General features: G+C 39.0%; 1 long non-coding RNA gene across 1 annotated transcript in view; it reads left to right on the top strand.

Annotated features, from left to right (window-relative positions):
• The first annotated feature begins 3,196 nt into the window (after positions 1-3,196).
• Positions 3,197-27,994, top strand: part of LOC122793673 — a 58,980-nt gene continuing 34,182 nt past the window's right edge. Inside the window, exons 1-2 of the long non-coding RNA XR_006363504.1 lie at positions 3,197-3,464; positions 17,411-17,486. This is a non-coding gene — a long non-coding RNA (uncharacterized LOC122793673). The remainder of the gene's footprint in view (positions 3,465-17,410; positions 17,487-27,994) is intronic.

Below are 27,994 nucleotides of genomic sequence, written 5' to 3' on the forward strand. Positions count from 1 at the left end.
TGGCTGCTGTGTCTCGGGTATATCCAACTATGGTAGAACATGGCCAGTTAATTGCCATGTCTCCCAATGTCCCACATACACAGGTACTCTGTGTAACTGTTGTCATGTTGTCTGCAGTTACTGGGAAAATAGATGAGTGAAAATGTGTGGCCATACACAGTGACTGTGTAACTGGGCACACAGCTATTAATCATGTGCACTATGATTATGATCTCCATCAACCTCTGTATTTGTATTATTCTAGGAAATCAAATGAATTATGTTCCTTATATTGTACAATATTATTTTCTCAAATGTAGTGTCACACATTGAGATACATACCATGTTTTTCTGTGCAACCTCATTTATGGTTTGCATTAAGGGAGAGTCGTGAGAATTTGGATAACATTAGACTAAATATGTATGCATGCACACCAAGGCCAATTTATATCTAGTAGCATATTGATTCATTTTTAATATAATTTGATTCAATTGCCAAAGATTCCAAAGACAACCACAAAGCATTCTATAACTATGTCAAGAATCTAAATGGCAATGCTCAGATCTGCTCTGAGCTAAAACAGAATGGCAATAAATATACTGATCCAAAGGATATTGCCAATATCCTGGCAGATCGATTCAGTGCCAACTTCACCTCCCTCTCACCCCCTAAATGGCCCATCTCAATACCGGAAGATTGCCAAATTCCAGTAATAACGGCCACACAGGTACAAAACGCACTCTCTAAAGCCAAGAATACAGCATCCATGGGACCAGATGACATCCCGGGCTGTGTACTACATGAACTACAATATGAACTGGCACCTCACCTAAGTGTCATGTTTAATCATAGCCTCACCTCAGGTTTCGTGCCCACTGAGTGGCAGAGCTACAGTTATCCCAATCCACAAGGGGGAATCCACCTTGGATCCCGGAAACTACCGTCCCATAAGTCTGACAAGCCTTATCTGCAAGGCCATGGAGCGTATTATCATGGAACTTATAAACAAATACATTGGCAACCTTCAAACACTGGACCCCACCCAGTTTGGGTTTGTGAAGGGCCGATCTTGTCTCCTGAACCTGATTGACTTCTTTGAATCAGTCTCCAGAGCCATGGACAAGGGTAAGGTGGTCCACACAGCCTATCTAGACCTTGCCAAAGCCTTTGACACCATCCCCCACTCTGGAATCATAGATAAACTTACTAAGTTGGGTATTAATCCCTATGTCACCCAATGGGTTGCTAAATGGCTTACTGATAGAACCCACACTGTAAAAGTAGCTGACTCCAAATCCAGCTCCAGACAAGTGACAAGTGGAGTACCTCAGGGTTCAGTCCTGGGGCCGCTCTTGTTTGGCATCTACTTCTCTGAAGTACAGGTCAACACTAAGGGACTCTGGCTAACAAAGTTTGCAGATGACTGCAAACTGGGAGCCATTATTGAATCCCCAAATGATGTGGATACTCTACAAAAGGGCCTTACAGAAACAGATGCTTGGTGCCAGAGCCATGGGCTCAAGCTCAATGCCAAGAAATGTATTGTTATCCCTTTGGGAAAAAACATGTATCCATGAATTACCATATAGGTGGCAGTACACTAAACACAGAAAGTGTGATAAGAGACTTAGGGACACAGGTGGACAGTGGTCTCACCTTCGATAACCACATCGCCACAACAATCAGGAAATCCTTCTATGTGGCACACCTCATCACGAAGGGCTTTTCATCCAGAAAAAGGAGGTCATTGTCCCACTGTACTCATCCCTCATTAGACCCATTATAGAATACAACGCCCCATTTGGTATGTACCTCTCAAGACATCTGCAACAACTGGAAAGGCCTCAGAAATACCTCACTAAAAGAATCACAGGCCTAAAGCAGATGCCCCACGCTGACCGCCTTAAAAACTCCAGCTATACTCTGTCGCATATCGCCTACTCAGAGGCGATCTCTGCTTAACATACAAGGCCATGTCAAACCCAGAGCTGTTGGACATGCTACACTTAAAGAAATCCCAATCCCTCAGAGCTACACGCTCCAGGGATCTAAACCTTGTCATCACAATAAACAAAACATGCTGGAGGGATAGGTTCCTGACCCAGAGACTCCCCAGACTCTGGAATAGATTGCCCATACATGTCAAGCAGAGTGCCTCTTTGGACCTCTTCAAGAGGAACCTTGACGTTTGGATGGGAGAAAGGAAATTCACCCCAGGGATCACGTCAGTCGCCCTGCTAGACAGGGGTCCAGGAAAGTAAATAATGTGGGAAGAAATAGCCAGGGAATTGTTATGGCTAGGCTTGTATAGGCCCTAGGGCTGATAGCCTAGTACCAACCTATGAACCTATGAACCTATGGTGCACAGCTGCTGGCATTTATTAGTGGTCTGTGAATTGTGGGGCTGTGTTGTTTCAATGTACATTTGTGATTAATAGAATTGTTAATCATTGAGCAGTTCAACATAGTAAGTTACTTTATATAGTTAGCAGTGTGCTTTGTTATAGACACTCAGCAACAATAATTGTTATGATGCCATTATAATTCTGTGGGACTGCAGTTACATGGCTGAACATTGTACTGTATATTTGTTAGGCTTGTGGATACATTCCGTCTTTATAAAATAACTCTATGTAAGTAGTCTTATACAAGCACTGTTCACTAGTTATTGTTAGTTATTCTGTAGTCTGTTATACTGCATCACTTTGTATGGTTTGCAGTATGCATTGGGATAGACATTCAGCAATGATACTTGTTATGCTTCCTTTACAGTATTTTGTGAACTGCCATTACATAACTGAGGAGTATAGTTACTGTCCTTTATACTTGTTAAGCCTGTAGAAACATTTTATCTTTGGAACATTACTGTCTTTCTTGTCACCTCTCTTTCTGAGAATGACCATAAAATAATGCGATTTTCCGCTTAAAGGATTAGTCTAGACAGAATGTAATGTTTCTTTTAGTCTCGTCATGGGTGTTTAAGGAAAAAATATGTACATGGAATAACTCTCCGTGATTTCTTTGCTTGTAGTTCAGCTGTCGCCTGTCGATGTCTTCTGTGCAACCTTTGAAGTCGGTTTAGTAACTTAACTTGAGATTTTCACTATTCTTACTCCCCCAGTTAGTCTGTTTAATAGCATTTTAATCTTTCCCATAGATGCTTAAAGAGCTATGGATGTTGCGGGGTAGGTGATGACGTCAATGCGGAGGCTTTAACAAGAACATCCTGGGTCAGTGGAATTCTGTTATGGCAAAATTGCAAATAACTCTTTTGAAGAGAAAAAAAACTTTTTTTTTTTATATATTTATATGTTAACAACACAAGTTATAGGGTTAGTTATTTCATATGTTAGGAAGTTCGTTGAAGACTTTTGTGTAAGCTGTCTTTGCTTCTTCCGTATTTGAGACTTGGTACTTCTGCTGATGTATTGAAAAATCAACATAGTAGGGTACTTCATTTGGAAACGTTCTTTTTATTACTAAGGTAAGTGCAGTAACTAGATAAGGTTTGTCTTCGCTGTTTAATGTAGAGCGGGATGTCTTGTGAAACTGCAATTTTGTGGCCTCTCCAGGTGACTTTTTTTTTTTTGTCTGGCAGCTGTTAAAATGTAGGCAGCATAGGAGGCATTCAATATTTTAACATAGATTTGTAGTGAAATGATAGGATCCTGAGTTTTGCAAAGAGAGTGGTGGGCTGTTTCAATAACGATTTCATTGGCCATGGTTTTGTTTTCCAGTAAAGTGTCAAGGATTTATTTTATTATAGTTGGCAGTTGTGTATGGTCAAATTTCTCCGGAACACCTAGGATGAGTATATTGTTTCTCCAACTGCAAGCTTCGAGGTCAGTTAATTTCTGCTGGATTTCACTCCTAGTTTTATCGTTGGCTTTCATGGTTCTTTGGATTTCATTAATTTTGCATTCATTTTCCAATATTTTGGCTTTGCTGTGTTCTGTTCATGTTATTATTTGGTCCAGGTTGTTTCCAAATGGATTAAGTTTCTCTGAAAAGTTTTGAATTTTGGCTTGGAGAAGTTGGAGGGCTAATTTCAGGTCTTCAATGGAAAATGGCGATTTCTTTTCAGATCTTAAGGCTGGTTATAGTATCTTGCTGGGTTTTTGCAGTTCTCTGCCTTTTGGAAGTTGTATCCTTTTCAGGGGAGGCAATTAGAGATTTATTTGCATTTGTTCTTTTGTTTAGGTCTCGATCCTTGATTCCTTGGGAAAGGCCAGCAACATGTGGTTAGTGCCTCCGAAATGGGACTGATCTTATAAATTGCCATTAATTAATGTTAACTGTCTGAAATAATATAATTGGATGATAACCTATGTCACAAGTGATGATTTAATAAAAAAAAAAATCAGACTCCATGATTTAAGGGTAATAAGGTTCCCTGTCACTGTATGCTGCTATTAGAGAATGTTGATTGGGTGTTGCCACAGCTATGCAATGTCTTTAGACTGTTTGGCATTGAGACAGGTTGGATGTTCCACCTCAAGAAGTCTTTAGTGCTTAAAGCTGAGAAAGACACAGAGGGAGGCTTATGACTGCCATGTACAGAGAGAGGGAGTAACAGTTTTGGAGTCAATGTATACTCTACAGTACAAGATTAGACCTCTCAACCTCTTACTACAAGAAATCTAGATGGAACCAAAAATAATGGGGTTACAATTGTCCAAAATCAGGGACAGCTTTTAAATACAGATAGTTGCTAGAATAACAGGATTTGCATTAGCATGCATGTTTAAGGCTATGACATCTAAAGGTCAAATGTCTGTCATTAATTAGTGACTGCAACCCAGAATTATTTTCTAGAAAACTACATATTATATGAAGGGCATTTCAAAAATTATGAGACACAAGTCTGGATACTGTGTGAAATTACAGATGTTTAAGATGCATCCATGATATATATGGCAAGCACTAGGGGGAAGTAAAAACATCTGTATTACGGGATGAATAGCTTTTCTTCTTAGGTCTCTGCTGAAAATGTACAATGCCCAGTCAGACTTTCCTGGTCAACAAACAAACAAATAAATAAATACGTTTTGTGGAAAAGGGGAACTGTGATAGGGTGAATCCAGATGGTGAGGGCAGTAGCGCTCCCTTTATCAATATACTTAATGAGGCATGTCACACAACTCTCAAGTTTAATCTCCCAAATTATAGGCAAATCAGAAAAATAGTTCGGGAATGGATCCCAAATAAGGGACACTTTTTTATTGTAAGTATTATTAACTTGGAACTTCTCAGATTAATTTCCAATTTTAGGAGTTGTAGAGCAAAAGTCAAAGGGCAAATTAGGGATGTCCCTTCAAAATATGGACCACTGAAGGGAAAGCTGATTTATCAAGAGATAATTGGTTGGAAGATATTCAAAGGAATTGGGACAGATATTTGTGGAGGGGCAAGAGAAGCATAATAGGACAGAAGAAGATGTGGATGAAACCAAGAATAGAAGTATGTGAGATTCCAGAGCTAAAAAGACATTTGCAGCTAAAATTAATATGGTTTAGTAACTGAGAAGAATGGAGAAACTGGAGTTAAGGTAGAAAGTATGGGAAGAACGTGTAGGGGGCAGCCAAGAAGAAGGTTGAGAAGTTAACAAAACAATGGTAATAAGGAAGGAGGAAAAGCCAACAAGGAGCCTGAGAGCTTAACAAGGGGGTAATGAAAATACATGAGGGGTCATAGCTGTAGGAAAGGAGAAGAAAACAAGGGTAGGGAACATACTTAATGAAAGAGAAAAAGTAGCTTCTGCAGGGATGATGAGTGAATAGGAAACAGAGATGCTACTCCATGAAGAAATTCAATGAGAGTATAGAGAGATGACTAAACTGAAGAGCTTTGAAAGACTCCAGGAAGAGTATGGGATTTAGGGTCAGTTGTCATATAATGGATTAATAATAATGATTCAAAAAGGCAGAACTTAAGGAAAAAACAAAGGTAGAGAAAGAGGACAGTGGAATTATGCAAGAAGATTAGGAAAAGGAAGTAAAGAAGATGATTAGTGATCTCTATATGGATTTGTGAGAAAGGGAAAGGGAAAAAAAGGAGAGACTAAGGCACAGGTGGCAGAAAGGGAGTGATGTTTAGCTAAAAAAAGACTTCTGGGGGGAAGGAGTGTAAGAGTTTTGGAGGATTCTGAGTAGAGTGGAGCCTGTGTTTGTTCTGCATTGGAAATTGCTTCATTGGTGGTACAAGATATAGGTTGCAGGTGGTACCTGGTCATGGGATGCAGAGGAGTAGAACCCTTACTACAAACAAGGCAGCAGGGATTCATTTAGAAGCCACAGCACTAGAGGAACCAGACAGGTAAGGGGTCATGGCCTTCGCAACTCTCCCCAGAGGGCTGTGGGAGGTTGGAGTATACATATACATATCAACTGTCCAGATTGTAGAGGAATAACACTTGATCCACCTATCTCCATCTATCCTAAAATTGGAAATTGTTTTGAGAATATCTACATTTTTGTTCTAGCATTTTAAAAATGTCCCTAATTTTTGACCTTTTTCCCAAATTTCTTATTGATTTGTCTGTATCTCTGGAGGGAAGTATGCTTGCAAGCACATGGTATTTGTGTGAGTTCATAGGTTCATAGGGGTGTACTAGGCTTATGGCCCTGGAGCCTTTACAAGCCTAGCCCATAGGATTAATCTGGCAATGTGCTACCCGACCTTAGTTTCCAGTGCCTCTGTCAAGTAGAGCCACTGGAGTGATCTCCGGGGTGAATTTTCTATTTCCCATCCACTCATCAAGATTTCTCTTGAAGAGGGCCAGTGAGGTGCTCTGTTTGACATGTATGGGAAGTCTATTCCATAGCACGGGAGTCTCTGGGTTATGCAGCTGTCTCTCCAGCACATTCTGTTGATTGTAGTAATGAGGTTGAGGTCTCTGGAGTGTGTGGTGTGGAGGGATTGGGTTTCTTTAGATGTAGCATTTCTAACAGAACTGGGTCTGACATGGCTTTATAAGTCGAGCAGAGATTGCCTCTAAGTAGGCGATATGAAATGGAGAATAGTTGGGAGTTTTTTTGAGTCTTTCCATACAGGACAAGTGTTTAAGGCCTAGGATCCTCTTTTTCAGGTAGTTTTGCTGCCTCTACAGTTGTTTCATGTGTCTAATGAGGTACATGCCAAATGGGACATTGTACTCCATGATTGGCCTAATGAGGGAAGAGTAGAGGGAGACAATGACCTCTTTCTTTCTGGATGCAAAACCCTTGGTAATGAGATGTGCCACATAGAAGGACTTAGGTGAACCTATCTGCCCTAGGGCATTTATAAGCCTAGCCAGAGTGTGTGTGGCTTTCACCATCCCTTAGAATGAGAATACTACACCCATTTAGGGTTTAGTTTACTGTGCCTCTGTCTAGTAGTGACACAGATATGACCTTCGGGGTAAACCTACGATCTCCCATCCACTCGTCAAGATTTCTCTTGAAGAGAGTTAGTGAGGGGCTCTGCCTAACATGGACTGGGATTCTGTTCCAGAGTGTAGGGAGCCTCTGGGTTATGAATCTGTCCCTCCAGCACGTCCTATTTATTTCTGTGTTGAGGTTCAAATCTCTTGCTCTCATGGCTCTGATGGATTTGGATTTTCTGAGGTGGAGCATGTCCATTAATTCTGGATTGGACATGGCCTTGTACGTCAGGCATAGATCACCTCTGAGTAGGCGGTATGCGACTGAATAGAGCTGGAGTTTCTTCAGCCGGGCAGCATATGACATATGTTTGAGACCCTTTATCCTCTTGGTGAGGAACTTTTGGGGTCTTTCCAACTGCTGCAGGTGTCGGGTAAGATACATCCCAAATGGGGCATTGTTCTCAATCATGGGTCTGATAAGAGAAGAGTACAGGGGCACAATGACCTCTATTGATCTAGATGTGAATCCCTTCTTGATAAGGTGGGCAATTTAGAAGGTCTTCCTAACCACTTTGGCAATGTGAGTGTCAAATAAGAGGTTACTGTCAACTTGGGTCCCCAGGTCCCTGATTACCTCTTCCGTACTTAATGGATTACCACCTATGTGGTAATTTGTGGGTACCTTGTTTTTCCCAAAGGGTATGACTATACATTTTTTGGTGTTCAGCTTAAGGCCATGGCTCTGGCACCAATTATCCATTTCTATGAGCCCTCTCTGAAGGATGCTTGTGTCCGCTGGAGTATCAATTATGGTGCCCAGTTTGCAGTCATCTGCGAGCTTTGTCAGTCACAATCCTCCTATGTTTGCCTGCACCTCGGAAAAATAAATGCCGAACAAGAGGGGTCCCAGGACTGAGCCCTGTGGGACACCGCTTGTGACCAGCTTAGTCTGACATGGCTCCAGCAACTCTGACCCTGTGGGTTCTGTCCTTGAGCCAGTTTGCAACCCATCTTGTGACATATAGGTTTACATTTAAGCTGGTGAGTTTGTCTATGATGCCCGAGTGGGGTATTGTGTCAAAGGCTTTTGCAAGGTCAAGGTAGGCTGTGTGAACTGCCTTACCCTCATCAATGGCCTTAGTGACTGTTTCAAAACAGTCGACCAAGTTCAAAAGGCAGGATCTGCCCTTGACAAAGCCAAATTGGGTAGGATCCAATGTCTGTAGGTCCACAATGTCTTTGTTTATGAGTTCCATAATGATCCTTTCCATAGCTTTGCAGACCAGGCTCGTCAGGCTTATGGGGCAGTAATTTCCAGGGTCCGTAGAAGCACCGCCTTTGTGGAGTGGGACCACTGTTGCTGTACGCCACTCTTTGGGTACGTATCCTGTAGTAAGGCTAAGCTTAAACAGCAGCCTTATGTGCGGGTTTAGTTTCTCTTGGAGTTCATGTAGCACACAGCCTGGGACACCGTCCGGTCCCATTGATGCTGTGTTTTTAGCTTTGGAGAGGGCGGCTCTCACCTGGGCATCTGAGATGTTAGGGAGGCTACACTCTGCTGGGATAGATATTTCTCCTTTTGGGGGGGAGGGGGAGGAGAAATTTGCACTGAACCTGTCTGCCAGAATGTTGGCAATGTCTGTGGGTTCAGTGTATTTTGTGTCATTTTGGACTAACTCTGAGCATATCTGGGAGTTTCCACCCAGGTTTCTAACATAGCTAAAGAAGGCCTTGTGATTGTCTTTTGTGTCTTTTGCGATTTTTCTCTCAAAGTTGGCCTTGGATGATTTTATGAGTGATCGTAGTTTTTTGCTAGTACTGATCAGAGATGCCTTCCCTTTTTGGGATTTTGCTCTGTCATGTAGTAGCTTCCTCCTCCTGTTGTAAAGTTTGCTAATGGCTGGGGTCCACCAGACAGGGCACCTGCCTTTGGGGGAATGAGTCTTTGTTTTATTTGGGATGCATGATCCATGCATTCTTGAAAGTGCCCGTAGAAGGCATTTATAAGGGATTCAGCGGTGTGGGTTGTGGTTTCCACTGGCCCAGGGGCCTTGAAGGATACCACTTCAGTCTTAAAAAGTGTGAAGTTGGCTTTTGAGAAGTTCTTCACTGTGGTCTTTTGTGCAGGGGGTGGAGGCGGGATGTGGATTTCCAGTGAGATTAATTTATGTTCTGATCTCACCAATGAGGGGTATACTTCCGGTGTGGAGCAAATTGTCCCCATGTTTGTGATGATCAGGTCTATTATATTATCTCCTCTTGTGGGAATGGTGACTAGTTGTTCCATCGCATTTGAGTTTATGAATTCTAGGAACCTGTGGGGCTAGGGTGTTGGGGCTTGAGTAATGTTCCCAGTCTATGTTTGGGTAGTTGAAGTCTCCCAATATAATGGTATTTGGAGAGGCATTCATACTCTCCAGTGTCTTCAGGAAGGCTGAGTGGGGTTCCTCAGTTTGAGATGGTGGTCTGTAGCATGCTACAAACTGTAGGGCAGTTTTGCCTATGGTTCGTTGCACCTGGATGGTCTTCGATGCTTCGTGCATTGCCACTAACCTGGAGGTGTGGGTATCTTTGAATACGGATACTCCCCCTCCTTTGTGGTTCGGTCCAAGTTTTGGGGCCGGAAAGCATGATATGAGGTAAAACCTGGTAGTGCTGGGGTGCTCTCAGAAGCCTTGAACCAGGTTTCAGTCACTGCACAGACACCGATGTTCTCCATACTGAGGAGGGCTTTGAGAGCGTGCATCTTGAGGTTTAAACTTCTGGCATTGAGCAGCATAACCCTTAGTTTTTTTCTACGTGTGTTTTCTAGGGAGGTAGGTTTGCCTTTTGAGCCTTGCCTAAAAAAGGCACGATGGGGGTGGCAAGAGCCTTGGCCAATATCCGGAAGCCCAGGGGTGACAGGTGCAAGCCATCCTTTTCGAAGCAGCGTGGCTTGTCAAGCATGTCATCCCAAGCAGACAGACATTGGATCCCCTTAAAATGACACCACTAATTAAGCCAATTGTTTTTTCAAATAAAATTTTATTTATTTTCCATAATATAAACCATGCATACATATGAAAGTACAAACAGAAAGAATCACTCAAATATTAATTACATAGTGGTTTCGATGTTATTAATAAGACAAAATAAAAACCATGAGAGCAGATTTACATTGAAAGAAAAGACGAGAGTAAACACAACCTAAAGTATGCATAGTACACTAACTAACAACAACAACCTAAAAAAAAATACAATATTTACAATGCTACCATGACCAAGTATAAACAGTGTCATAGAATAAGAGACCAAAAAAATAAACAGCCCCAAATGTGTCAAACAATAGGAGAAAAAACATACCCCTTGAACATGAGTAATGAGTATAAGGGAGATTTTGTATAAATTAACCTAAATCTTAATCACACAAAATTATCTCAAACAAGCCCTTCCAAAGTTTACTGAAGTAAGCTCTCTTCTTAGGTCCCCTTATAATGAATTTCTGAGCAGAGATATACCTTATAGCCATATCTTTAAATCCCAGCCAATACATTTTGGTACGATCTAACCAGTTATAAGTGATGTAAAGTTTTATGAGGGAACATAATGTTATTAGAATATGAAGGTGTAGCTTAGGCAGACTAGGAGGGGGGATGTTTAAAATAGCCGTTTCCCATGAAAGGGTAGAACTATAGTATCCCATTTTTTGAGACGCACTTTGAGAGAACACCATAGTTTATGGGAGTGGTTGCAGTGCCACATAATATGTAGTAAATCAGCTCTCGCATCAGGACAACATGTGCAAATAGGAGAACAATTAGGATTAAATTTGTTAATTATTACAGGGGTATAATAGGAGTTATTATTTAACATCAGTTGAGTGTACAGGAGTTTTTTGAAGGGAGATAATTCTATAGTAGTTTTTATAGCTAATAGTTTTTGGTCCTCTGAAATAGGAGAGTTTTGATTATCCCAGTATTTGGAGAAAAGACAGTTTCTTTTGTATAGTAATGGGAATAATAATTTGTATGACGAGGAAATTGTTTTTTTATTGAAACTGTAGTTATAATTAAGTTTAATTTATCAATTGCCTGCGAATCAAGGACAAGACTATTAGTTTGCCAAGTTATAAGTTCTCTTAGTTGACGGAGAATAACCGTGTATTTTTTATTGACCTTAAGAATTAGTCATAACTCGACAAGGGATAAAGAATTATGTTTAATAATATCCCATATTTTAAGGTCTTTGATGAGAGGGAATTCAGTGAGATCTATCATCCTGTTGTTAATTTTAAGGTTTGGATTGAGGTGTAGAGGTTGAAGCAGAGGAAGAATATGTTGAAGATTAATGTCTTTAATCAATTTTTGGAATGATTTTATCTTGAATTTCAATAAGGGGGATAATTTTAAGCTATTTAGAGAAGTAGGTGATAAAAAAGGAATAGCCTTAGGGTAAATTTTATTAGAGAGAATATGTCTGTGCCACATCATTAGCCACGCTGGATGGTGGACTTGAGCTTTGCTATTCCAGTTTGTGATGGACCATAATTTATTAGAGCAAATGATCACATAATAAAGATGAAAATTTGGAAGGCCCACCCCACCCCTCTCCTTGGGTAGACTTAATTTGGAGAAGGAAATCCTAACATTCTTAGGAAACCAAAGGAATTTTGCTAAAACTTTGTCAATTTGTGAAAAAAGATTATTTGAAATAATTATGATTGTTGCATTAAATTGATACAAAAGTCTGGGTAAAATATTCATTTTCACAATGGCTACTTTTGAGAGAAATGTTAAATTCAGTAGTTTCCATCTTTGTAGATCTTGACAAATGATAGACCATGATTTTAGCAGATTATTTTGAATCATGGAGGCTTGATTATGTTCAAAGTTAATGCCAAGGTATTTAAGAGTATATGATATATGGAAGGAAGATTCAGAGAAGAAGAAGGGTTTGTGAACCTCAGGGTTAATTGGGAGGATGTGAGATTTTTTATTGTTAACTTGATAACCAGAAGCATTAGAAAAAGCGCTAATGGCATTTATGATTTTAGGTAAATCTGAGTTAGGAAGTTGAAAGTAGAGATTTAAATCATCGGCATAGGCCAATAGTGCTACTTGTGTGTTGAGAATTCTAGGTATAGAGTGGTGCTTATTTTGAATAATGTATAAACGAAATGGTTCAAGAAATAGATTAAAGAGAAAAGGAGAAAGTGGGCAGCCTTGTCTTGTACCATTAGTAATCAAAATCAATTCAGATCTTTTTTTATTAATATATAAATAGGTGTAAGAATTTGTGTAAAGAGTTCTGATCATATCAGAAAAAATTAAAGTTATATTAAAATGTGATAATGTAGAGAACATAAAGTCCCAATCAACTCTGTCGAATGCTTTCGACGCATCTAAGGTCAGGGCATACAACGGATTTTTCTCTTTTTTAGTGAACTGTATGAGGGTGTCCAGAGTTAGTGTATTATCCCATGTGTGCCTATTGGACATAAACCCAGCTTGATCCGGTGATAATATATATGGTAATACCTGTCTGAGTCTGTTAGCTAAAATAGCTGAAAATATTTTAATGTCGACATTTGTAAGCGAGATAGGTCTGTAGTTATGCGGATCTGTTTTTTCTAGATTGTTCTTTAGAAGTAAGATTGTTTTTGAAATATTCCAATGTATGTCAGTGATACCATTTTTTATAATGAAATTAAAAACTTTTAAAAGAATAGGGGCAATTTTTGTACAAAAAGTTTGGAAGAAATTGGTAGTGAATCCATCTGGGCCAGGGGATTTGCCTGTTTTTAGATTATTGATAACATTTTGAATCTCTTGAATAGTAAGTGGAGATGATAAGAGAGATACTTGATCAAGATTAAGAGATGGAAAAGTAATGGAATTGAGAAATGTTTCAATCTGTGTTTTTGGCGGGTTGTGGGAGTTCTTGCTATAAATATCCGTATAGAGGTCCTGAAATAGTTGAATTATCTCAGAGTTTGATTTATATATTTTCCCCTTGTATTGAAGAATAGAGATTGTAGGGGGCGCCATTATTGTTTTTGAGTATTCTAGAAAGAGTTCTAGAGGGGATTTGTACCCATTCAGAGTAGGTTGCAATTTGTTTTTGTTCCTGCAGCGAGTAGTTATGTAAGTGAATCTCAAGTAATTCTTTATGGATTGTGTTAATCAATTTCTCTAGCTCAGGGTCAGGATGTATTTTTAGTTTTCTTTCTAAGGAAGCTAATTTTTGGACTAACTTTGTTTCCTTTTCCTTACTAAGTTTATTGTAGTAGGAGGCTTTGCTGATCAAATATCCCCTTAATTCAGCCTTGCAGGCAGCCCATTGTATGTCTGGCGTAATTTGAGATTTTTCAAAGTTAGCGTATAATTCAGACAGTGAGTTGTTGATTCTATTTATAATCTCCTTATTTTTTAGTAGGTTGTTGTTGAGGGACCAGTTCATATGGGGAGAGGTAAAACTTGTGAATATGATCATAAGGGATATTTTAGCATGATCAGATAATAGCCTAGGCTCACATTTTAATGTGTTTTTAAACCTGGAGAAAAACTTGGAGATTAAAAAGAAGTCTAAGCGTGACCTTGATTTATGGCAATTAGAGTAAAAAGTGTACATGTTGTCCCTAGATGAGTCAATATCGAAGGCAATAGTGTCCATAAGGTTGAAGTCAGACATTAATTCCTCAAGGGCTATGGAGGCTTGAGAATTGTATGAGACAGACTTACTAGTGCGATCTAAACTGGGGTTTATCACTGCGTTCCAATCCCCTCCTATTACATAAAGATGATTCTGAAATGAGCTAAGTATATTATAAATTTCTAAGATGAAGATATGTTGTTGGGTACATGGACCGTATACATTCAAAAATAAAACTGGTTTAGTAAAATCCGGTAATATAGATGTAAAATAACACCACCTGCCATTTTTGTCTGAATTACATTCATTTATAGCACCCTGAAATTGTTTCTTAATTATACTGGCTACTCCTTTGGAATTTGAGCTGTTTCCACCCGCTATTATGGTCCTAATCCATTTTCTGTTGGATGTTTTTTCCCACCCCTCTTTTGGTAAGTGCGTCTCCTGAAGAAAGCATATATTGGCCTGAGACTTGAAGACAAGATGCAATAATAAATTCTTTTTTACAGCGTTTTGTAGACCTTTAACATTCCAGCAATCTAGAAACCAATCACTGAATTCCCTGGATTAGTTAAAATATAATAAGGTAATATAAAATTGAGAAATTATTATTATATCTGTATGTAATAATAATTGTTTAAGGGGAGTTACTTTGGGGCTTATAAGAAGAAAAAAAACGCAAGATATCCTTGACACTGTCCTTACAAAGGAATTAACAATGCAAAAAAAGGTAGCATATAACTTCATCTGACTAACCCCAGTGCCTAACCACCCGCACTCCTTGTATGAAGAAGTATATAAACACACACACATACGGCAAAACATTCCTGTACATATATACAAAAAATAACTCTTCCAAAAAAATATCACCTTAGAAAACTTGCAAAAGCACCCACTGAGCTACCATAGTTAGATAGAGTTTAAATATCTTGTGGCATGTTCCTGTATTAAATTAGATCCATAAGGAGTGTAAAAAATATGTGCATGCCTATTCGGAGGTGTACCCTCGGGACGTCTAGATCTAAACAAAGATTTTAAAGTAGCTAATTTATTGAATGCAATGAGTATACTTCTAAATAGGTGTGCTAGTAGTTAATAAGTTCCTATTCTAATCGAAAAGGTTTTGGCTTAACAATAATAAAAGTCATAGTCAACTTTTAACTGAAAAACAAACTAATGTATAATAACATTACATCCGACCCTCAGCTGAACATTTTAACATCAAAAAACACAACTGCCATGACATAAAAGACCCATCAGATTGATTTAACAAGTTATATAAATCAACTAATAACCCTCTACTAATACGCTATGTGACACAAAGATCATTAAAATTGCATGGAATATAACAAATTTCACTAGACTTAGAGCTTAGCAATTTAGGGTTGTTTAACATACATTCCTAGAATACAGTGAGAAATTATATGACTATACCAAAAGCAGCGATGTAATCAGACATGTACCAATTAGGACACACAATGAAAATTGCCTAATGGTGTAGCACCTAATACATCACGTCAGTAACATAAAAGGTCAGACTACAATACTCATATAATTATATGAGATATAGCTAATATAATAGATAGGCCAGAAGAAAAAGTAACTGAAACATTAGCGACTAATGTTGGCTAGCAAGTACTGCTCAATAAGAAATGTGCCCTTCTAGTGACATGTTCAGACAAGACAACATAAAATGAGGTTGTTTTACATAATATGTAAAATATGCATTGCAACCCTGTAGCTGTTAATATGGTGAGAGAAAAATCAAAACAGTGCTAGACCTCTAGTAAAATCAGATTATGAAGCTTTGCTGCTTAAATAAACCTGATTAAGAGCAGTAATAGGAATCTTAAACAAATATTATAAAAATATGTGACTATTAAAGTCCAAACAGTAGCTCTGCACACCACCTAGTTAGCGATGGTCTCAACAACAAAAAAAACCTCAAAGAGCTGACTGACGGAACAAATATCGGGCATATTTTTATCTTCGTGCCTCTTAGGGAACTGTACATGACCTGCGAGCAGTTTTACAATAAAGGGACCCGCATTTGCAGAGGCGTGCGTACATATACGCGTTACTGTAGTAGAGTCAACGGCTAATCCCAGCGTTTGAATGAAACTTGTACTGCAGTTACCTGTTGAGCGTGAGAGTTCCAGTCAGCATTTCTGTGGGGAGCGCAGTCTAAGCGCCACCATCCGAAAGAGTTGTTTGTCGTGATAGCTTAAGGGAATGAAGCATTATCTTGCAATACGCACACTATGCACCATTTTTAATGACCAGAGGATATTACCTTTAAATCAGAGTGTTGCAGCATACTAGGACCCTCATGGGAACAGCATGTGAGAAAAGAGTTCCTCCCATCACGGAGTCGGCGCAATACAATTAATAAAAAAAACTTTTTGGATTATTTGGATTATTTTTAAGAGCAGGTAAGGGCATAAGCATCTTGATGAGAATTGACATTCATGTTTTCGAAACGAAGATATAAGCAGAAGGAACGTAGCCACAAACAGTTTAACAAACTTGTTTAATATTAGACTTGATGACAGTATTAGCTTATCAGGAGGCTGGTGATTTGTTAAAAGCCTTGATGAAGGCTATTTTTGCTTCATTTTGCATGTTAGCTGAATATCTAACCTCATTTATGTAAAAGATCAGATTGTTGGGATAGCGCATTTGAAACCGGATGTTTCTTTTTATCAAATCTGCGCAAAACGGAGCCAGTTTTTGTCTATTTTCTTTAATGGTTAAAGGAAGGCCTTGCGAAAAAGAAATTTTATGGTTGTTCCACATAAGAAATTTATGTTTTTTAGCTTCACTTAATATTTTTTGCGTAATTTGAAAGTTGAGAAGTTTAACATAGACTTGTCGGGGAACTGTGGTGTCCTGTCTTCTACGAAGTGCACGGTGAGCTCTTTCGATGATAATTTCAGGCTTCTCAATATCAAGTTGTAGTAAAGATTCAAGAATTTGTTTAGCAGTAGTAATTAAGCCATGGTTGTCATAACTCTCCGGAAGACCTCTTATTAGTATATTGCTTCTCCGACTTCTTGCCTCTAAGTCAGTTATTTTCATTTGTAAATCTGTTATAGCTGTAGATTTAACACAGAGATCCTCAGTGAGAGCTTGTATTTGAAGCTCATTTGACTGTGTTTTTTGTTCCAGTAATCCCACTCTTTCAGCAATCTGAGTGACAGATTTTCCAATGGTTGAGGGCTGTTCAGAGAAGTTCTGGATAGCTGTGTGTATGGGTTGTCGGGCCTGTTTTAATTCATCCATGTGGAAGCCAGGGTCTTCATTAGAGCTGGTATTATTTTTGTTAAGTTCCATCTGTTGTTTGTTAGTTTTTTGCCTTTTTGATAATGACTCTTTTTCTGGTGAAAAAATTGCTGAGGACTTAGCCTTTGTTGTCTGTATCTCCATTGTAATAGGATCATTTGAAGATTTTTGCTGCCTTGCCATGTGGTCTTCCAAATACTGGAGCAAGATTAGGCCTTCTAAGACACAGTGAGTATGAGGCCTTGAGAATTAGATATATAGTATAAGTTTGATTTTTGACCTTTTTTTAAAGCTAAAAGTACTGAGTGTGTTGATTTTATGATGAGGTGAAGAAATCCTTTGTTCCTAAGGACGTCACGAAGCTTTGAAGTGAAGAAATCTTAGTGAAAAGCAAGATGAGATGAGGAGCTCAGAGTAAATGCAGTTCACCAGGCGACCACCATTTTTGGAATGACCTAATTAAGCCAATTGTTAAAACTGATCATTTTGTCTTTGAACTGTGGCATCATTCTTGGTAAGGGTAAGATGCTGGTCAGGGTCATACCGGCCTGGGCTACATAATCAGAAATCTCCTCTATGTCTATTTTCATGTAGTCCAGGGAGGTACGTCTCAGGTCGTTCACACCGGCATGGACAATGACTGAGTCATATTTGTACTTGCTTTGGAGTGACCTGAGTGCTTGTGTTATGTGGCGGATTCTAGCGCCCGACAGGCAGCTTACTGTAACCTTTTCCTTTTTCAGTCTGGTGAGCGGGATGTCAGTGTGTCTGACTATGGAGTCACCTATTACAAGTGTGTCTGGCATGTTTGGCCTTAAGGGCTGTGACTGTTTAGCACACTGACTTTGTGAACTATGTGTTGCATGTGCTATGTCTTGAGGTAGTGGTCGCTCGGGTGTCTGCTTTGGAGGCCTCTGTTGTTTTGGTAGATTTTTAATCAGAGCCTCCGAGTACGTTTATGTGTTTGGTTTGCAGTTGTGATAGGTCTATGTGAGACTGGGTTTGTGGTGTGCGTGGTTACCTTCTCCTCCTGACTGGTTTTGCCAGTACTGAGTTGAGAGAGCTCAGCCTCCAGTTTGGCTATATAGTTGCATCTCTCACATATATTTGTTGGGAGGAGGAGAGGGTTGTCTGCGCACATGAGGCAACTGTAACATTGCCTCAAGATTCCTAGATTCACCAGCTGAACAGGAGAGGACGCCAGCAACTGACCCCTCGACATGCTAGAATAGTGTAAAAGATTGCTGTGTAACTGAGTCAGAAAGGACCTATAGGGAAATGGGTACTCACAGGGATTTACGTGAATGAAGTACTTTCTTTTTGTTTGAGTGCTTTACCTGTATAAAAATGCTTTAGGAGCAGTGGCAGTGCAGTAGTCAAACGAGAGGTTGCTGTCAAACCTGTGTTCCCATTTCTCTTATAATGCCTTCTGTGTTCAGTGGACTACCATTCATGTGGTAGTTCATGGGAAATGGGTTTTACCAAAAGGGGATGACGACACATTTTTTGGTATTGAGCTTAAGGCTATGGTTCTGACACCAGCCGTTGATCTTGGTGAAGCTTTTCTGAAGGATGTCAACATCACTTGGGGAGTTAATAACTTAGTCACTATAAGAGGGTGTGTCCGGACACTATAGTCTCCACTCAATTATCTCTTACAGGTAGACCAGTTCTAGGATGCATTCCATGTGGCCATTGTTCATTTTGCACTCGTGTTTTACATACTCGGGAATTTAGCAGTAAAAACACTTCTGAGGTCTTTGACATTAAATTTTGGGCCAATTGCAGTACTGAGTGGGTCATCTATTTGGTGACCTGTACTTGTTCTGCTTTTTATATGGGCCAGACCTCTAGAGCTTTCCGTCTTAGAATTTGTGAACATTTCAGTGACATTAAGAACAAACGCCTCAATAATGCATTATGCAAACATAGTCTAAAACATGTATCAGCTTCTTTTAAGTTTGTCATTATTGACTGTATTAAGGGTATATGTAAAGGCAAACATCATTGGCATGAGTTACTTTGTTTCAAGGAGAGGAAATGGATTGTAAAACTTGGAGCTCTGTTCCCACCTGGTCTTAATGACTAATTTTGAATTAAGCATTTTGTATTTTGATTGGTTCATATGTGTTTTTTCACTTTATATATGTATATAAACTGGCTTTTGATTATTTTGACTGTTTGAATTTCACTGAAGAAGGCTCTGCCGAGCCGAAACCGGTCTGAATTTGTTATATCAGATTTATAGGGGGACTTGTCCCTTTTATGTGAATAAATACTTTTTCGGTATTTGGCATTTTCCAACACTTGCTGGCTTGTTCTTTTGGATTTTTGAGTTAATAATGGCTCCCAACTTGCAATCGTCTGCGGACTTTGTCAGCCAGAGTCCCTTCATGTTGGACTGGACTTCTGAGAAGTAGATACTAAACAGAAGAGGTCCCAGGACCGATCCCTGTGGGACTCCACTCATGACTGTTGGCAGTCTGACTTGGAGTAAGCTACTTTCACACTGTGGGTTCTGTCTGTGAGCCAGTTTGCAACCCACCTAGTGATATAGGGGTTGATGCCTAGTTTAGTGAGTTTTTCTACAATTCCTGAGTGGGGAATGATATCGGAGGCCTTGGCCAGATCACGGTAGGCTGTATGAATCACGTTGCCTTCATCCACTCTTCTGGTGAGTGATTCAAAGAAGTCGATCAAACTGAGCAGGCATGATCTACCCTTCACAAAACCAAACTATGTGGGATCCAGAGTTTGGAGATTCCCTGTATCCTTGTTTATTAGGTCCATGATGACGAGTTCCATAGATTTGCATATCAGACTTGTCAGGCTAATGGCGCAATAGTTCCCAGGGTCTGTCATCGCTGCTCCTTTGTGGAGAGGGATGACTGTACCAGTGCATCATTCTGTAAGGACAAAGCCTGAGGTGAGGCTGTGATTGAACAGGACACATAGGTGAGGTGCCAGTTCACTCTGTAGTTCATGTAGAACACAGCCAGGGATATTGTCAGGTCCCATAGAAGTTGTATTCTTGGCCTTGGACAGTGCTGTTTTAACTTGTGCTGCAGTAATACTGGGTGCCTGGCAATCTACTGGTATTGTGATAGGTCCTTTGGGGGTGGTGGGGGGAGATGGCACTGAATCTGTTGACTAGTATATTGGCAATATCTGTTAGCTCGGTATAGGAAGTACCATTGTGCAGTAGTTCAGAGAAAATCTGGGTATTCCCATGGAGGTTCTTTACATAACTATAGAAGGCCTTGTGGTTGTCTTTGCTATCTGCTGAAATTCTGTTTTCATAGCTAGCTATAGAGGATTTGATGAGGGATCTCCACTTTTGTTGAGGCTGATAAGGGAGTTTTTCCAGTCTTGGGACTTCACCTTATTCTGCATCAGTTTCCTTCTTCTGAAGTAGAGTTTTTGTTTATGGCAGGGGACCACCTGATTGGCTTCCTTTTTTTGGAGGAGAGCTTCTTGGTTCTATTGGGTATGGTAAGATCCATGCATTTGTGTACGTGTTCGTACAGTGCATTGGTGTATGATTCAGTGGTCATGCAACTATTCTCCATTTGTATGGGTACTGTGAAGTTAGTCACCTCTGTTCTTAGGAGCCCAAAGTTAGCTTTGGATAAGTTTTTCATGGTGGTTACCTTTGGGGGAGTGGAAGGGATGTGAATTTCCAAGGTGATTAGTTTGTGGTCGGATCTAACCAGGGAGGAGTTGACTATAGGTGTAGAGCAATGGTTGCCCATGTTAGTAATGACCAGGTCAAGGTTGTTGCTACCTCCAGTGGGGGTAAGAACGAGCTGGTCCAGGGCATTGGAATGAATGAATTCCAGGAAATGTTGGGCAAGTGTATTGGTACATGAGTAGTTTTCCCAGTTAATAGTGAATATCAAGAAACTCACTGTCCATGCTTCCCATGGGGGAAGGAGGATGGGGACAGGAATAATTGGAGGGAACATCCCTTGTGGAAGTGAGCGGTTGGATTCAGAGGTCAGCTCATTGCACCCACACCCTCCCACCCCCCAAACATACACAAACCGGCATTTTACCAGCTGCATAAAAAGGAGTATAGAACAAGCAAGAACATGCTGAACCACTCCTAATGGATACCTAAAGCATGTCTTCTCCTCATTGGTTTGGATAGGGCTGATGATCTGCAGGCAATGGGAGAAAAAAAATTAGGTTGGATGAACTGTGAGTGGAGGACATATTTTAGAAATGTGGGGAAGTGGAAGCAGACAACTTGCATATGTTTTTTTTTTTTAGAGAGGTCCAAGATGAGTAAGATAAAATGATGGATTGTTGGAAGTAGGTCTATGAAAGGCATGACATGAGGAGATGGCTACTATGCCTATTTATGGTAGATGATATAGGGAAAGATTAGCAGGTAAAGGACAAAAGGAGTCTATCAGTGCTAGCAGGCTTTCTTAAAAAAGAGATTGTACAGATTTTAAAGGAGAAAACCATACAAAGTTTTTGATATCAAAATTCCAGGGGTGGATAAGATGATCATTTCAGGAGAATAAGACATGTCCTTAGATGAGACAGGTAGGATGGGAAGCAGAAAAGGACAGAAGAAGTGGAAGAATAAAGGGTACATATATATCAGGCTTTTTCAGGTCATTGTATAGTAAGTAAAGAAGAGGGGAGAGAAAAAGAGAGTGAGTGAAGGTGAAAACACAAGGAGGCGTGTGAGGTATGATTAAAAGGAGTTAGTTTGGATGGTTGTACCAAATATGATGGGTCTCTTATTCTGAACTTAAAAGGCAAAAGCAGAGATGGGTAAAATATAAAAAGCTACAACTTCCACAGGTATGGCTGGGTATCTGCGTGGGGTGTCTGCATGCATTATGAAATGTTGTGATAATGAAATAAGAATTTTGTTTCTAGATGAGAATTTGTAATATGTTGTAGACAATTGTATTTAACCAACAAATGAATAAAAATGATTTATTAGCAAAGGGTCTCCTGTGAGTAGAATCTCCCCTAGCTCAAAATAGCACTGATAAAGCAAGAATCCAGATATGATAAGTAGTAATAGTTACACTGATTTTCCCCATAGACATTCCCAACCACTGTAGTCTTTTTTTTTTTTTTTCTTTCAAGTTATTCAAAGACCTTAAACTCATGAGCAGGGTTCTTAAATAAATATCAACCTACTATACTTTGCTCTTACTAAAAGGAAAAAAGCAAAATGCAGGGAATCTTACACAGCTCCATGAGCTCACCTTCACAAATTACTAGTCTCTTGTAGAAAAATAAGATCAGATTTAGAAATCTTAATTTGCTGAAACAAATAGTTGTCTAACATGGTTGCTCAATGCCAGAATGTTAACAACAGTGTTTAACCCACTACCAAATAAGTAAAAATGAATGATTCTAATATTTTCCATGCATATCTCGGACTATATATGTCATTATTGATAGCAGAAATGAGATTTATGAGATTTATAAAATCAGGATAAAAAAACTCAGCTTTAATTTGTACGTGCGGATTCATTAGCAGCATGTATATGTCACATTGAAGCTAACATGATCGTCCGGCTTTGTGCAATGAACAGCATTGCTAATCAAATGTGCAAGACTGCAACCTATTCTACACATCATGCAGCTCCTGCTCAGGCCCAGAACACATGCTTGTGGCCACGTTGTGGTGTAGCAGGGCCCGTGTAGACAATATAAATATAGGATTGTAAACAAGCCTAAACTCAGTCAATGAGCATGTATAAATGGCAACTTGGAATACATAAAAGGCAGGAGAAGTCTGACAATAACAGTCATATCTCTCAACTGAATCAGGGACAAACCTAATCAGAATGATGGACAAATCCATAAATAATCATGAACAATATCACATGAGATGTTGACAGAATAAGAGTGTACATTAATATGTATTTTCTGAAGTAAAAAGTGTACACCTCTAATTTTATCATTATTTATTGTTGGTTCACCACTTTTCTTCAAAGGCAACCATTTTTATAAGGGAGAAAGAAGGGCTAAGCTACAATTGGACAAACTCAGGGCCATCCATGAAAATCTGGGACAGTTGAGAAGTATAATACCAATGGACAAGAAAAGTTGCTAGAGCAAGACCAGTGTCAGCTCCAGGTTCCTTTTCGTGCTGGGACACAATAGAGGACATGGTAGCCAGCTGGTGAGGCACATAGGACAAATGAATCACATCATTAAAGTACGTGATATATGGTAAGAACTCATCCATGCTCCAGTGTGAAAAAATGAAAGACCATTTCCCAACAAAAACAGTGAATGCCATGTTGTGTCTTTCAGTTTTTCTCAGTTTTTCCCAGTTATGCCATAATCTTACAAATCCCACAATGTTTACAATACAGAAAAACTACCAAATTGTCATGTTCAATGTTTATGGTTTAGATGAAGTGTTGATATGCTACAGTGTAACAGATCAAGGGTGTAGCTACCAATACAAAAAAGATGGGGAAATGTCATTCACAAAGATATTTGTGAATCGGTTGAAAGAGAAAATAGTGTCATTAACCCAAATGCAGGAACAGAAGAGTTGGGCTAATTGTGTTCTGTGCTGCATTGTAAGGACATTTTTTTTTTAATACAGCAGATTTGCCAACATTCAGTTAAAGCACACATCTTCCTACTCCAGACACTGGTGACCATCAATCTATTTTAAATGTCTGATAAAAGTTCTTTGAAATAGAAGCAAGAGTGGTCAATTAGCAGCTCCTGGATTACAACGATAGTTTTGCCACCTCAGAAAGAATGTTGGAAAAGGTCTGTCAGCACTTGGACTAAATATTGGAAGCCCTAAAGCATGCAGTTCAATTAGTTTATTTTGTAGAGCATTGACAACTACTGTTAAAAAGATAAGAGATGAGAACACAAATCAGAGTAACTCAGGAAGGAAGTAAAAATGAAAATAAGTTCCAGAAGCTGTGCAAGGTGCCCATGACTCGCACTACAGACATTCTATTTACATGGAAGTTAAAAGAAATGTCCTTATTTCTAGCATGACTCATAAAGGGGGCTTGAAGTGGATGCTGGGGGCAAAAAACACCAAGATCACTTTACAGCAGCAGTTCCACTGATGTATAACAACTACTCAATGATCTACATTAAAACAAGTCAGAGTATAAAGATGTAATGAAATAACTCGGTTATAATAACAGCCATAATTTAAGTATTTATTTATACTTTTTGTTGACTGGGTTTGTCCTATTAGGCCAAAGGCATCTTTTAAGGGGGCGACCCAAGATGATGTTAATATTGACTTGGGGAAATTTGGCCAAGGTATTGTGGAACTTCCCTACCCTTTTTGGCAAGTGCTGTGGGATCTTTTACATTCACCTGAGCTACCACCAGCTTAGACAGACATCTAATCTACAATGTCAGTACTGAAAAAAAATCAATGCAAGTACTTTGCATGGGAATAAAACCTACAGATTTCTGCACCACAGGCAAATAGGCTACTGGTTGAGCTACTCAGACTTCAAATCAGCAGTTCTGGTCCTCTCCAAGGAAAACAGCACTGATAAGAGACAAAAAGTGTGCCAAGCAAATGCAGCAACATGTACTGCCTAGTACATTATTTCTTGATTGTTAAAATAGCACTAACAGAAATAACTTAGATCTGAATGTTTTGGGGTAAAATCATACCACTTATCTTTTGTGATCAAGAATGCTGGGAAAAAAGCTGCAAATAATCAGGGGGACAAAATCAGGAACAATTTTTAACTATTACTCTAACTCACTTAAAAATTACCAGACACAAATTTTACACCAATGTGCATGTTTTGAACAATAAAAGTACAAAACTCATAGACTGTCCTTACATACCAACTGTAATCATGACTGGTTTACCAGAAAATCAAAAATGTTATGAGGGAAAACATGCAAAGCAAAATGAGGGACAGTCTGCAAAAATGACAGCTGAGAGGTACAGGGTAGCATTCAGAAAGGAATGTCTGCTCCCAATATCTCATTACAGGATTTGAATACCTTTTTGGATGTGTGGTATTTTAAATTATGTCATACTTTTCTGAATGTTATTGTTAAATATGAAGAAGTCTTAGCAGAATAACTTAAGAGCTTGTACTTTTAATGATTGAGATTATTAAAACTACATATCCTTAAATTCTTAAAGCTGAGGCGGCTTAATTTTCAGACAGGTTAGTACAGTTTGACGTTATCATAACATGCATAACGCCAACAAGCAAATGAATCCGATAAACTGCAGCATTAGTCATCTTTCCGTGTTTGAAGTATGGGACACTGTACTATCTCTCATAAGTTGGAACAAATGGGCAAAATGTGGAACATTTACTAACCACTAGGAACTCCCAGCATGGTTAAATGCTACTTAATATACTTGTTTTCCAAAATACTCAGTTCTTCATCTGTTAAACACTCATTGGAGAAACAACTCAAGTATCAAAAGTTCAAAATGAGGATGGGCAAGCCAAGCAGTAACCCCCCCACACACACACACACACAACAAAAAAAAAAAACAGTCAGCTCAAGTCAGCATCCAGCAATTAAGAAATATGGGTGAGAGCAGGCTATACCATCCATAACAGTAACAAGTAAAACATTAAATAGTAAACCTTCCACCTTATAATGCAGAATACTACACTATCCTGCACATTGTGAAACAAATGAATAAAATGTGACAAATTTACTAACAAGTAGGAAGAAAACATATACCATGGTGAAACTGTTGAGTTTATACTTTCAGTAAGGTCTGTGATTCCCTTTCTCTCTCTCACTCTCTCTGTTTGCCAAAATTGTCACTTGGTTCCAATGTAAAATTTTCTTTTACACTGTTTATAAAACAAACATGTTATAGAACAGTTGCAATATATTGTGTTTTACCATGCACCCTACACACACAATTGGTAAATTATGATTCTGTACTGGTATTTCTAGTTACAAATTCTCAGTAACAAACAACTTTAGCCTTTCCCCTCATCTCAGTGGTTGTTATCACTACATTCTCTTCCCACTGCGCGCACACACACACGTATCCATCCTTACATTACAGCCACTTGTATGACTGTACACCTTGGATATTTGCCTGAGATCAGGTTAATGAATGCATTTTAAGTAATGGCTCAGAAATGTCAGAACCATACAGTGCAATTCCCCACTGCTGCCTCAACCTCTTGTCTCAAGAGCCAGAAAAAAAGGAACAAAATCAGAAACAGCTTTTAAATATTTCTCTTATATGATTAGAAAGTTGATAGAATAACAAGCTTTTTCTGAAAGAAACAAAATCTGCTACTCGTATGCCTGTCATAATGACTGCAATCTGTAACAGTTTAACAGAAATCACACATTTATGTATGTATGCATGTATGTATGCATGTATTTATTTGACATTTGGTGACTGGGAATGTCCGACTGGGTCAGAAACGCATTTTCAGTGGAGGCCAGGGGAGAAAATCTCCACAACAGAAAATAGCAACAGTATAAGTAAGAAATATAACAATATAAAATATGAAAGTAATATTAGCATACATAGAAATAGTAAGAGCAAGACAATAGCCCGTATGTACATAATAGACAGTTAAGGTGTATACAACATTAATATAAGATAAATATTCCAAATATTACTAATAAATTGATATTTTACAAAGAATATTAGAAGTTCTCACCGTATGATTAACAGAGAGCAGGTATATGGTTGAATATGTTGAGCTGTAAGCCAAAATTTCTATTCGCGAGACTTATAAATAAGTCTAGCGTGTAGTTATCATACAAACTTGGCAATTGTGTTTGCAGAAATGTTTTCCTGAAAAGGTACTATAGGATAAGACAGACTGTATTTACAGTGAGAGACAATAAACTATGATGGAATTAGTGAGTTTAATAGTAAACAGAGACTGTATTGCTGTTAAGGGTAAGATTCTGATAAAGAAATTGTAGTGAGAGAGAAGAAATTTTAGAGTCAAAGATAACAGTGCTAAGTTGAAAAGATATAAAATAGTAAAATCTAGGATTTCACAAGGGAAGAAAAGTGCTGTAGAAAAGTATATAGATTATTTGTAGCTATAGTACAAAAGGGAGTGATTTTTGGCAGTGTTGAAATTTAGAAGACTAGGTGCTGAGTGTAAGGAAAGAAGGAGCTGAGTGAAGGAGTAGAAGTGGGAGCGGATATCTGTAGTGAATTGTTAGTCTAGATGAAGGCTGAAGCATAGAAGGGGAGGGTAAGGAAGGAATGGACTTAAGATGAGGGTGGGTGTAAGGAAAGTGGGTCTAAAGAAGGAGAACTGGGCAAGAGTGGAGAGTTTGTATAAAAGGGAAATAGGGGGAGTATTTGTAGAGGAAGGTGTTCAAGTTACAGATATGAGAATAGAGGCAAGAAGGGGAGAGAGGGTGAAGTGTGGCTGAAGTAGGAGAGGTACAGTAGGGGGTATTATAACTGAGATAAAGTGGATGCAAAGAGATTTAAGGAGGAGAGTGGGAGAAATGTAGCTGAAATGGTAAAAGTAAAATGTAGAGAAAAAGTGTGTGTGTAAGCGGGGAGTGGAGGTGGTAACTAGTTGGTTTGGAAAAAGGGCATATCCATGAGTTAAGAAGGTAATCTTATTAGTGTTAGTTTAAATTTCTTGAGGATAGCTATAGCTCTGATAGTCAAAGGTAAGGCATTCCATAGTTAGCAACAGAATAGTAAATAGACACTCTCCAGCTATTTTGTTTGGTCTGTATACAGCTATTACTTGCTTATCTTCAGAACAGAGAGC

The sequence above is a fragment of the Protopterus annectens genome, chromosome 2.part0 (genome assembly GCF_019279795.1).
Source record: "Protopterus annectens isolate FY-2018-M chromosome 2.part0, PAN1.0, whole genome shotgun sequence".
In the NCBI taxonomy this organism is placed as follows: Eukaryota; Metazoa; Chordata; order Ceratodontiformes; family Protopteridae; genus Protopterus; species Protopterus annectens.